Source organism: Lissotriton vulgaris, chromosome 10 (assembly GCF_964263255.1).
Source record: "Lissotriton vulgaris chromosome 10, aLisVul1.2, whole genome shotgun sequence".
Taxonomy (NCBI): Eukaryota; Metazoa; Chordata; class Amphibia; order Caudata; family Salamandridae; genus Lissotriton; species Lissotriton vulgaris.
This window is the reverse complement of record NC_141698.1, coordinates 326,876,133-326,889,607: the sequence shown is the minus strand read 5'-3', so window position 1 is coordinate 326,889,607 and position 13,475 is coordinate 326,876,133. Positions and strand designations below refer to the sequence as shown.

General features: G+C 47.7%; 1 long non-coding RNA gene across 1 annotated transcript in view; it reads right to left on the bottom strand.

Moving 5' to 3' along the window:
- Positions 1–5,989: 5,989 nt before the first annotated feature.
- The window catches only part of LOC147685190 (uncharacterized), a 33,338-nt gene continuing 25,852 nt past the window's right edge, over positions 5,990–13,475 (bottom strand). The window contains exons 2-3 of the long non-coding RNA XR_015300411.1: positions 8,498–8,561; positions 5,990–6,117 (exon numbers count right to left, since the gene is read on the bottom strand). This is a non-coding gene — a long non-coding RNA (uncharacterized LOC147685190). The remainder of the gene's footprint in view (positions 6,118–8,497; positions 8,562–13,475) is intronic.

Genomic DNA, 13,475 nt, shown 5'->3' with positions numbered 1-13,475 from the left:
GAGCAAGGGACCCACGGCTGGGCATACCCTGCAAACTTAGGGCAAACAAAGCAATATCAAAGGGGATGATGGACTCCCAGCTGCTCCTCCCTCCCACTGGTAGTTCAGGACCGTCCCGTCTGGTGAAGCGCTGTGACCGCCCTGACTCGTTCAGAAGCGGTCGCTCCCCCATGCTCCCTGGCCACTTGAGTATCATAGCGCTACATTGCTCACTGCTGCAATTGCATCGCTCGCATTGCATTTAGAAATTGTTGTGCTTGTTTATTATCGTAGCGCTGCCTTGCCGATCATTGTACTGCTCGCATTGCATTTGGAAATTGTTGTGCTTGTTTATTATCGTAGCGCTGCTTTGCCCATCATTATACTGCTCGCATTGCATTTGGAAATTGTTGTGCTTGTTTATTATCGTAGCGCTGCCTTGCCCATCATTGTACTGCTCGCATTGCATTTAATAGTTTCTCTGTGCCTGACTATCATCGTAGCGCTCTATTGTCCATTACTATCACTGCTTTACTCGCACTGATCGGTAAATTAACTAGTGACTGATTGTGCCGGGGCCACTACTGCCCATAGCTATACTCCTCACTGTGCCCCAATCTCGTCCTGTTTCGCTTTTGTTTTTTGCTGCCATTTTGTTGTTGTTGTGCCTCCTGGCCTGTCTCTCCACCCCGCTCCCGCCTCCCAGCTGCTCCTCCCTCCCACTGGTAGTTCAGGACCGTCCCATCTGGTGAAGCGCTGTGACCGTCCTGACTCGTTCAGAAGCGGTCGCTCCCCCATGCTCCCTGGCCACTTGAGTATCATAGCGCTACATTGCTCACTGCTGCAATTGCATTGCTCGCATTGCATTTAGAAATTGTTGTGCTTGTTTATTATCGTAGCGCTGCCTTGCCCATCATTGTACTGCTCGCATTGCATTTGGAAATTGTTGTGCTTGTTTATTATCGTAGCACTGCTTTGCCCATCATTATACTGCTCGCATTGCATTTGGAAATTGTTGTGCTTGTTTATTATCGTAGCGCTGCCTTGCCCATCATTGTACTGCTCGCATTGCATTTAATAGTTTCTCTGTGCCTGACTATCATCGTAGCGCTCTATTGCCCATTACTATCACTGCTTTACTCGCACTGATAGGTAAATTAACTAGTGACTGATTGTGCCGGTGCCACTACTGCCCATAGCTATACTCCTCACTGTGCCCCAATCTCGTCCTGTTTCGCTTTTGTTTTTTGCTGCCATTTGGTTGTTGTTGTGCCTCCTGGCCCGTCTCTCCACCCCGCTCCCGCCTCCCAGCTGCTCCTCCCTCGCTCCGCCCCCCTCCACTATCCACTTATGTCAGAGCAACATACGCGCAGCGTCCACGTGCAGTGGATGCGCCCTATGCGCGCCGAAGGCACACCAAAGGTAAGCCTGTCTACGTCCGTCCATGCCTGGACCGTGCCCAGCGCCAGACCCCCTGGTCCCCGCAAAATCCACTCCACCCGCTTAACATACGACGGCGCAACCCTCTTTGCACTTAACCCCGGCTGACTCCCAAACTGCTACCAAGCCGCCCCAGGACACACCCATGGACCCTTCACCTGCCACTCCTGCAAGTTCGACTGCATCAGGACCCACACCAAATCCACAAACTCCAAACAGAGCTCCGTCACTAACCACCTGAAGTGCATCCTGCTCAACACACGCTCGGTCCACAGACACGCCATTGAACTTTGGAACCTACTTGACACCACATCACCGGACGTCGCCATTCTTACAGAAACCTGGATGAACGCCTCATCAGCACCCAACATCTCCATAGCCATCCCGGACAGCTACAAGATCATCCGAAAGGACCGCATCAACCAAACAGGAGGTGGCATTGCCATCGTCCATAAGAACACCATCCGCATCACGACCAGTTCCGACGATAACCTCTCAGCCGCCGAACACCTTCACTTCCAGATCCACACCGACCCCAAGACCACACTCAGAGGCACCCTCATCTACAGGCCACCAGGACTCCGCACACAATTCAGCGAAGACATCACTGACTTCATCAGCCCACACGCCCTCCCCTCCGAGGACTACATTCTACTGGGAGACCTCAACTTCCACCTGGAAAAGAACAACGACAGCAACACCACCACCCTTCTGGACAACCTCGCCAATCTCGGACTCAAACAACTTGTTGACACCCCCACCCACTATGCTGGGCACACGCTCGACCCAATCTTCACCTCCAGCAAGCACATCTCCTTCAATCACACCACAGCTCTCCATTGGACGGACCACAGCTGCGTTCACTTCAACTACAAAAAGACTACGACCCACAACCACCCAAAACCAATTCCCCGCAGAAACTGGAACAAAATTACCACCGACCAGCTCTTCACATCGCTCCACCAAAACCCTCCTGCCAAATCATCAGACCGAAACCAAGCAGCCACCAACCTTACACAATGGATCACCCACAGCGCTGACGAATTAGCACCCCTGAAAAACCATCAAATCAAGCAAGGTAACAAAAAAGCCCCCTCGTTCAAGGATGACCTTAAGAAATCCAAGAAGATCTGTCGCACCCTCGAGAAAGCCTGGCGAAAGAACCCATCCACTGACAACCTGGCCACCTTCAAGAACGCCACCCGCAAACACCACCAGCTGATCCGATCCACCAAGAAATCAGCATTCAAGGATCGACTCGACAACAACGCCCACAACAGCAAGGAACTATTCAACATCGTCAAAGAGTTTACCAACCCCACCGCCGGCACCAACGACATCACTCACTCCCAAGACCTCTGCGACTCTCTAGCCTCGTTCTTCCACAACAAAATCGCTGACATACATAACAGCTTTGGAGACCAGTCCACCCCACCCACCTCCGAACTTAAACCCCCCTCCAACAACCTTTGCGCCTGGAACCCAATCACCACTGAAGACACCATCCGCCTGATGAACTCCATCCACTCAGGATCGCCAACCGACCCATGTCCCCACCACATTTTCAACAAAGCAGACTCCATTATCGCACCCCATCTCAGAGACGTCATCAACTGCTCCCTCAGCTCTGCTACCTTCCCGGAAAGCTGGAAACATGCCGAACTCAGCGCCCTCCTGAAGAAACCCACAGCAGACCCCACTGAACTCAAGAACTACCACTCCATTTCGCTCCTCCCATTCCCTGCCAATGTCATTGAGAAAGCTGTCAACAGTCAGCTCGCCACCTTCCTCGAATCCAACAAATCCCTTGACCCTTCACAGTCCGGCTTCCTAGCCAAACACAGCACTGAGACCGCCCTCATCGCAGCACCAGATGACATTCGAACTCTACTGGACAACGGAGAAACAGCTGCCCTCATCCTACTTGACCTCTCCGCAGCCTTCGACACAGTCTGTCATAGCACCCTTATACAACGCCTCAGCAACGTCGGAATACAAGGAATAGCACTAGACTGGATCATCTCGTTCCTCGCCGGAAGAACCCAGAGAGTCCGCCTCCCCCCTTTCAGATCAGAGGCCACCGAAGTCATCTGCGGCGTACCGCAAGGATCATCACTCAGTCCCACCCTCTTCAACGTATACATGAGTCCCCTCGCATCCATCGCGCGCCAACACAACCTCAACATCATCTCCTACGCAGACGACACCCAGCTGATCCTCTCCCTCACCAAAGACCCAAACACCGCCAAAACCAACCTACACGAAGGGATGAAAGAAGTAGCCGAGTGGACGAAGAACAATCGTTTAAAACTGAACTCGGACAAAACGGAAGTCCTCATCTTAGGATCATCCCCCTCCCCCTGTGACGACTCATGGTGGCCACCGGCCCTGGAAATCGCACCCAGACCAACGGACCACGCACGTAACCTGGGCTTCATCCTGGACTCCTCCCTCTCGATGACCAGGCAAGTCAACGCCGTCTCATCATCATGCTTCAACATCCTACGTATGCTCAAAAAAATCTTCCATTGGATCCCCACCGAAACAAGAAAGACGGTCACCCATGCACTGGTCACAAGCCGACTGGACTACGGAAACACCCTTTACGCCGGAACCACAGCCAAACTACAGAAAAAACTCCAACGCATCCAAAACGCCTCAGCCAGACTCATCCTAGACATCCCCCGCCAAGCTCACATTTCCGGTCACCTGAAAGACCTCCAGTGGCTCCCCGACAACAAGAGAATAACGTTCCGTCTCCTCACCCACGCACACAAAGCCCTCTACGTTCTAGGACCCAAATACCTCAACACGCGCCTGTCCTTTTACACCCCCACCCGCCAACTGCGATCGTCCAATCAAGCCCTCGCCGCAATTCCACGCATCCAAAGATCCACCATGGGGGGAAGATCCTTCTCCTACTTAGCAGCCAAGACCTGGAATTCTCTCCCCACCCACCTCCGCCTTACACAGAACCACCTCTCCTTCAGAAAACAACTAAAAACTTGGATATTCAATAAGTAATGTACCCCCCCTCCCTCAAGCGCCTTGAGACCCTCTGGGTGAGTAGTGCGCTATACAAATTTTAAACTTAACTTGAACTTGAACCCCCAGTAAACTGATCTATGTTTAATCCATCATCATTCTTGAACTCACTCCACCACCCCAGTTCAGACATGGCCATATGCAAATCAGTCTGACCCTGTGCCTCATGGGAACAGTCCAGCCCCAACTGCCAAGCCACGTCTTCCATGGACCGGAAACAAGCATCCTGGGACCGGTTTCGGGTTCATAACCCTCATCAGCCAGGCTACCTTGAATCCAGTGGCAAAGTGAGCAAGGGACCCACATCTGGGCATACCCTGCCAACTGCGGGCAAACAAAGCAATACCAAAGGGGATGATGGACGGATCAAGGTGGCACAAGTCCTGTTAATACCATCATGTTTGTTTTGAGGAGTCTTAAAGGAGCTGAGTCTAAGTACTCGGTCATTGAAAGGGAAGCTCTTGTGGTCTATTGGGCCAATAAACAACTGAAAAAAGTTATATGGGGTACCTCATTTGTAGTCAGAACTGATCCCACACCACTGTGTGAGGTATTTTCCAATAAAGGGATTGACTCAATTTCACCAAGAATTTCAAAGTGTATTGTTGGTTTACAGGGTTATGATTTTTTGTTAGTTATATTCCTGGTTCGGAAAATCTAGTGGTTGATACCCTCTCTAGATTAGTCCCTACTTCTCAATGTGATAGTCATGTTGGTTCAGCCTTCAATCTTTCACATGATTTTGTTTGTGAAATTGATTATAAAATAATTTCTCAGGAACCTTGGCGCAAAACTTGTGAGGAAGATGAAGTTATTCAGAGCTTGATGAAACTCATTCATGATGGTTGGCATCATAAAGTACACAGAGGATTGTCTTTGAAAAACTATCGGTGCATGAAAGATCAGTTGTCCTCTGGTGAAGTTATGTTATGGAGAGGTCATAGGTTGGTTCCTCCAATTGTCTTACAGAAGGAGTTGCTAGATTTAGCACATGATGCACATTTGGGCATTTCAAAAACCAAAGAGAGTGTGCGTTCTACATACTGGTGACCTGGCATGGATCTCCAGGTTGAGCATCTGGTTAGGGAATGTCTCCAATGTTCACTGAGTGAAAAAAGTCTTAAGATCAGAACTCAACCTATGGATATTAGGTCTCGGTCGTCTGGGCCTTGGAAGGACATTGCTCTAGACATATTGGGACCAGTACATGCAAATGGACATGAAACATATGTTGTTGTTATGATAGATCTGTCCTGCGGGTGGCCTGAAATGTCTCTTGATCACAAGAGAAGGAATACCAGAAACTTTACTGATGGACAATGGTGTCCAACTTGTTTCAAAAGAAATGGAAGAATTTCTTCTTAATTGTGGCATTGTTCACAAAAAATGTGCTCTTTATCACCCAGAATCGAATTGGACTGTTGAAAGATTTAATAGGGTCATAAAAGAAACTATTTCCTTAGCAAAGCAAAACTGTCTTGATTGGAAGGAGGAGGTCTCTAGAAGAGTTAGAGTTTGTCGATTTGCACCTCATTCAACAACTGGTAAAACTCCTTTTCTTTTATTTCATAATAGACAGGCTGATACCTTTCTGGAACCACCCTGGGTTAGTAAGTTTCTTTCTGGCAAACATGGTGTTCCTGATTTGAACTCCTGGAAGGAGAAAGAAAACGAAAAATGTTTAAGAAGTAAAAAACAATATGATGTCAGACATGCTGTTAAGAAAACAAACATTGCTATTGGTGATCTTGTAATGATCAAGAAACCTGGGTTCTGTGTCTCTGGCTCTAAATTCTCAAAACCTTTGAGAGTTATTAAAGTTGTTGATAATGATGTGAGACCCTCGGACCATAGGGTTTTGAATCTTGGCAGGGTTGCTGTATGTGGGGAGAAGGGTTTTGACCATTTGAGTAACAATATTCAAAATTATGCTGATAACTCTGACTTGATGGTTCCAAAAGAGATCCAAAAGGGAGACTTGTGTTCGATCATATCTTGATGATTATTTTGTGTAATTTTATTTCTTAATGTTTTTTGTTTTATTTTAATTTGTTCATTACAGAGGGAGATGTGTTTTCTTTCAATGTTATTAATCCTGTAGTATATGTTTGCATGAGTTCTAGAATTGTTAAGATGCTCTGAGTCATTTGCAGAATGTTAGGGACAGTCTACTTGGGAAACTGGCCGGAGACAGTTGGGTGGCTGAGCTGTTCTACCAATGTCTTTTCCAAATAAACTACCAGCTTAGAACCAACTCATCTACTGTGTTCTTCATTGATGAAACCACTTTGTAACACACTGTGTTGCTGAGCACCACTGGTCAATTTGTTAAAAAACATAAGTGCCAGGGCTCCGGTCATGAGGCAGCTTTGAATAGCCCAATTCTCCTGTTAGCGCTGCTTAATACAGAACCAACAAACCATAGAAGTGGGGAGAAGATGTGGCATAATGACCAGAGCTGCCAACTTTGGAGCTGGGGAACCAGGTTCCAGTCTTGGCTTCGGTTCAACATCCTGTGATTCTGGGCACATCACTTAATGTCTCTGTACCTACCAAAATGTGTCCTTAACTGGTGCTCAAGCGCTGTTGTCGATGATTAAGTTCCAGTGCTGAGCACTGGAAACCACTGGCTCAAATTTAGCACTGACCGCAGAGCACCCCCTGAGGAGTGAAAGCACTGATTTGTGTATCGGACCGACAAGAAGGCTATTGCTGTGGCTCGCATTGTGTACGTCAGGGTCGGACTGGGACAGAAGATTGGCCCGGACATCACAATAAAATTGTCCCAATTAGTGAATTATTAGCTAAAGGTGGCCCATATTTGCAAATTGTAACAGTTGCCATATAAGTGGTTTGTGAAGTCTGAAAGACAGCATGGATTTGTTAGTTGCTGCAGGCATTGTTTGCTTAAAAATCAGGGGAATCAACAGTAAAAACCCACCTTGCAGACGATTCAACAGTCCCACAAAAAGCCGAAAAAATGGCCCATTCAGTGACCAGCCATTGGGGCACTGTCTGCCTGACTGCTCTATAGGCCAGTTCGACACTGTACTGAGTAAACTGCACTACTTCTTGAACATAGTTTTTGAATGCTACGAGTATCCTCAAAACAAAAGTAGCAGTAACATAAAAAAGAACTATTAGATGTCACAATCATGACATTCAGTGTTGTCAGTGTAATTCCAGGTTTTATATATTCGACACATAAAGTCGGATGACAGCCTGCACCATAAAAGGGAGCCCAGGCCAGAGCCACACCTGAGGGGCAACATATACCATGGAGCCACTGATCATGCAACTGGGAGCCCCATCAGCCCACAAAACCCACAGCCCCCACCCCCACAACACCTCCCCCGGGCATCGACATGTCAAATCATGAACAAAACAATTTGCCTGATGTCTCACACTCACAACAAGTAACAAGCATGTGGTGTCACAAAAAGGAGCATCACACATTCACCTTCGAATTACCAAACAAAACATTTTATTCAAAAAACTGTAAACAACAATTTTGAAGACTCATGGCGGGTCTCCTTGGGAAAATCTGTAGGTCACAGCCAGCAAGACAAAAATCCAGATAAGAAGGTGTGTCAGGTGCTCATCAAAGGACAGAGAGAGTGAAAGAGAGAGAGAGATACAGAGAGAGAGAAAGAGAGGGAGAGAGAAAGATGGAAAGAGAAGGAGAGAGAGAGAAAGACAGAAAGAGAGGGAGAGAGAGAGAAAGACAGAAAGAGAGGGAGAGAGAGAGGGAGAAAAACAGAAATAGAGGGAGAGAGAGAGAAAGAAGGGAGAGAGAAAGACGGAGAGAGAGGGAGAGAGAGAAAGACAGAAAGAGAGGGAGAGAGAGAGGGAGAAAGACAGAAAGAGAGGGAAAGAGAGAGAAAGATGGAAAGAGAGGGAGGGAGGGAGAAAGATGGAAAGAAAGGGAGAGAGAGAGAAAGACAGAAAGAGAGGGAGAGAGGGACACAGTGAAAAGAAGAGAGGGATAGGGAGAGAGAGTGTCAACACTGCGCACCCAGGCCTCACTGCTCACCTGCTGGCACCGGTGTGCCTCCAACCACGTGCCGGTATGCACCGCAGTTCAGCAGGTCCCTGATCTGAAACAGAGTCAAGATACATGAATGTCATAGTACGTACTATTTCACAAGCCAACATTGCTTGTCCGACCCTGTGCACCCAGGCAGCTGCTTCCCTGCCCCTCCCTCCGAACAGCAATGCATGCCTGCCCCTGCGCACCCAGGCCTCACTGCTCACCTTCCGCCACCAGTGTGTCTCTAAGAGGGCCCACCACATGCCGGTGCAAGCCCCAAACCCAGGGCCCGTGAACATGTCACCCTCCATATCATGCAGCCCGCTCCGCGGGCCCTCAGGTCTCACACTTGATTCTGGGTCTTGATTTTGCTATGGCAGAGGAGATATCACTGCACACGGGATCATTGCAGGCTGCGCACCCGCTCAGCCCTTTAGGTGCCACTAACTCTGTGACCCGCGAGGCGACACCACGTGGTGGTAGGCCAGCACTGCCCGCCAGCTCAGGCCTACACTGCGGTCCAGCAGGGCTCACAATGATGCTCACCAGGATGCGGAATCATCGCAGTCTGCATACCCGCTCAGCACTTAAGGTGCCCCTATCTCAGTGCACTGAATGTCACCGTCCCGTGGCGGTGTGCCTGTGCCGGCCGCAGAGTATCTGGTGCCACCAAGTCTGTGCCCCGCAAGTCATGGACCCTCTATGATTGAGTATCGTAGTTTAGACGGCATCATGTCATCTCCTGCCTTGGGGAATGTGATGTTGCAGGGCCCTAGGCTCTCATGAATGAATATTAACTGCACGGATACACCCTGAGAGACAGTGGAAATGGCATCAAGCATGTGCGCCTGGCCCTTTTTATTGGCAGGGTCAGATGTCCTGTGACCCCTGTGCTGGATGGGTGTGGTCTGGGTGTAAACCAGCCGTGAGGGAGTGTCTGTGGCATGCTGACCACTAAACCTGTGATCAGCAGATCACTACAGGGAAGACCTGGAACATGTAGCGTTGTCGTCGTCCCCCTGTGAGCCTAAGCGGAGTGGGCTGGCCTGGTGTATGCCAGTCCAGCGTAGGGGTGTGAACAATGACCCAGGGGCTCCAGGCGTTGTTCCGTCCTGAGCTGGACAAGGAAGTAACTAATGCGTGTGTCCCTGTTGTTGTGTGCATTCAGCAATGTGTCACCCTGTGACCATAGTCCAACGACATGAGCAATATGGACGTTAGGGAGAATCAACGACCCTACATACATCCATACTTCCACACTTGAAAGATCATAGACATGACACATATGTGTGATTATGAATGTTTAATGCACATTCAGTGGAGTGTTGCATCTGGAGGTGTACAGGGCATGCAAACCCCACTTCACAATGTTGGCCAGTCAAGGGCCAGCCAGAGTTCTTTAGGGAATGACAAGTTCATCGGAAGAGGAGCTCAGACCGCAGTCTGACTGCTCTATCATTGGCGATCAAACAGAATATGGCAGTCCATTTTGAAGTCCAAGGCGAGTGTTGCAAAGTGTATCGGGGGACAGTGGAAGGTGATGGTGCAGAGGGCAGAACCAAGCAGAAACCATCCATATGGCGGAGATGAATGCTACAGTTTTCTTCTTACCAGGAAGTCAGATTCATCCTATTCTTCCTCCACTGCTGTTTCATGTGCCTCATGTGTGGGTGGTGGTGTTCTATCTCCAGCACTGTGTGGCAGTGACACCTCTGTGGCTGGAAGTGGAATGTCTGCGCACTGTGTGACACTGACACTTCAGGGGGCGGAGATGTGGATGTAGTGGTAGCAGCAGCATTCATCAGCACCAGGCCTTGTGGCAGCAATGCCATGAGGATGGTCTTGAGGTCATTGAGGAACCCAGCTACCTCTCGCTGGTGTGGAGCCAAGGCAGCTGCTCTTTCCCCCTGCATCCGCTCCATGGCCTCCATTAACCTCCGCATGTGTCCCAACTCCTGTGTGACATTGCTAGAGCCACTCTGACTGGACAGTTGTTCTCACTCTGAGTCAGGTCTCCAGCGATGTCACCCATGGCCCATTGGAGAGCATGGAGCGGACTGTGGGTGTCCGTTAGGGACTGTGAGTGGTCCCTGATGGAACTTAGACACTCACGTATGGCATCTAGTTTGGCTGCCATGCGGTCGAACCGCACCCACACCTGTTCAGCCAGATTCACCTGGCACCACAACACGCGCTGTGTGTTTGTACTTGTACATTATCAACTCACATTTCCCTGCAATACCTAATGTAAGAGTCAGTAATTTATTGTGTATGGTTAATTAAAACCTTTACAATAATAAATACATAAAAGAAAAGAAAAAAAGTGTTCAAACTGGCCTTGAGTAAAAATACATCAACAATCTTTAAAAAGCATTGATTGTTTAAAAAGTCATATTACTTAGTCAGTGTTTTGAGCCGTTCCTTGCTCATCAGTCCTTCAATTTGGGGCCGGTGGTCCCCATTTTTTCAGTTTTCAGGATTAGAAGGCTCGCCTTCTCCAGGAATTTGGCGGCCCTACAAGCTGTCTGCAGCTGACGACTGTTCAGTGCTAACATGACGGCAGGCCGACATGTTCTGATTTGATAAAAACAAAATATATTTGATAGATAGTAACGTCTCATCAACGTGTCCTCTTGGGCTGCTCTTAGTTTTCAGCACATTTTTAGTGTGGCGGCTTGTCTGACTTGGTACTGATTTGATAGCCCAAATTCAAGGCGTACTTGCGCTTGTGATGCAAACCTTGGTATATGAAACATGTATTTAAACAGTTCTGACTGTTGTAAATTCAGGAAGTTTGCGTCTTTGCCTCTGAATAGTTGCGAACCATATGTTAGAGATGGTAGAAACTTTGCCTCAATTACCTTCAAGAGGTATAAGTTGGATGGACATTTCAATTTTGTTTTCAGTAAGTTTAGAGCGAACCGTAGTTTATTAGACTGGGCTTTTCTGTGCTGTTGGTGGGTTTTTAGTGTCCATCTTGAGTCGACCATGACTCCCAGGTACTTATAAGAGGGGCTTTGATCTATGGTGTTGCCCGCAATGTGCCAATTGAAAGATTGCCGCCCTTGCCGTGATGCGTAACAGACAATCTTCGTTTTATTGTAGTTAAATTGCAACCCATTCGCACTGATGTATTCGTGCAATCTTGTGATGGAGCGTTGTAGATCCAAGGGGATCTGGCTGCATAAAACTATGTCATCAGCATACTGTAGACTCCTTATTTTGTGATGTGCTAACTTTGGCGGATCACTTTGTATCTCCGAGATACTGTTATCAAGGTCGGAGGTGAAGATGTTTAAAAGGGTGGGAGCTAATACGCATCCCTGCTTGAGGCCAATTTGAGTCGGAATTTTTTTGTCGTTCTGTTGCCATTGCCTAGTTTGATCTTGACCCAGGTGGATGTGTATAGGTTTATGATTGCTCGTAACAACTTCGGAGGTATACCCCAATTGGCCATCTTTTGCCATAGAATCTCCTTTGGTACTGTGTCGAACGTCGCTTTTAAGTCTACAAAACAGGTATACAGTTTCGTTGACCTTTCCTTTGCTCTTTCGACAAAAAGATTTAATACAAGAAGATTACATGTAGTGTTGGTTCCGGGCCTAAACCCCGTCTGGGTGATTGGGAGAATGTTATTAGAGCTGACCCAGTCTTCCAAGGCTCTCAAAAGATTGGATGCGTATATTTTAGCCTCTACGTCGATTAGAGCGATCAGCCTGTGATTTGCTGGGTCTGTTCTTGTGCCTGCTTTAAATATTGGGTGCAAAATGCTCCCTCTCCATGATGGAGGAATGCTTCCTGTTTGGAAGGTGTTGTTGTACAATGGGGTGAGGTATTCCGCCCAGAAGGGATGATTGTGTTTGAACAGCCCGTTTGGCAAACCATTTGGGCCTGGAGCGCCTTTTGACCTTAGTTTTTTGATGACCATTTGTACTTGGAATGGTGTGATCCAGTGTTCATCAAAGTTTTGGTCCACTTCTTGCTTTTCGTGTTGTTGACAGGTAAGATGGTATAAATTCCATGATTAGAGATTGTTCATTTGGGTTTGCTCTAAATACTGAATCCAGTCTTCCTGTAGAATGTTTGAATTGATGACCTGTGCGGTGCCGTTTGCATCTTTGTTGATTTCTGCCCAAAATTTCCGGTTATTATTTGATTTGCTTGATTCTAATAGTTTTTGCCAAATTTCTGTTTGTTGTTTTGACTTTTCTAACCAAACATCTTTTTTATATTTTTGCCTTAGATTATGGATTTGGCGCTTGGTATCATCACCCTTTAGTTTGCCTTTTTCTAATAACTTTCTGAATTCCTGATATAAGATCCTTTTTTGCACGCTAATGAGCCCAAGGGCACCTGGAGTGCTTTGCATGGTTTCCTTTTGTTTGTGTACGTTTGATGACCAAATCTGTCCGTTAGGGTAGTGATCATCTTTTCCCAATTGTCCTGGTGTGCCGTTTGTCTGTTCCTGGTGACTTCTGCATGCACTTTTTTCACGTATACCATAATTTTTTCGACGTTCTTCCCATTCCATACTAATTGCTTGAGATTATATAAACTCGAGAGTTCAATCAAATCATTACATGATGGTGCCCTGGAGTATTGATAGCTGGGCTCAATTGATTGTAGGCCATGATCGCTCTCCAATCTGTGGATTATTCTGAAGGTAACTATTGTTTGTAATACCTCTGGGTCCACTATGGTGTAATCTAAAATAGCTTGAGCCTGTTTGGTGATTCTGGTCATGGACGCCCGCTGATCTTGTGGAAAGCGGCCATTCAGAGTGATCAGTCCGATATCGGTGACCATTTGTGCGCACTGCTGGCCGTACTTGTCCTTTTTCCGGAGGTTTGTTATCGTAGGCATAATGATTTTGCCGTTCCATTTGTTTTGGTTAGTGTTTGGGACATGGTTCTTTTGTAGTAGGAACATATTCAGGTCGCCTGACACTACCAGCCCTGCCTGTGGGTAAGTGGATTGCAAT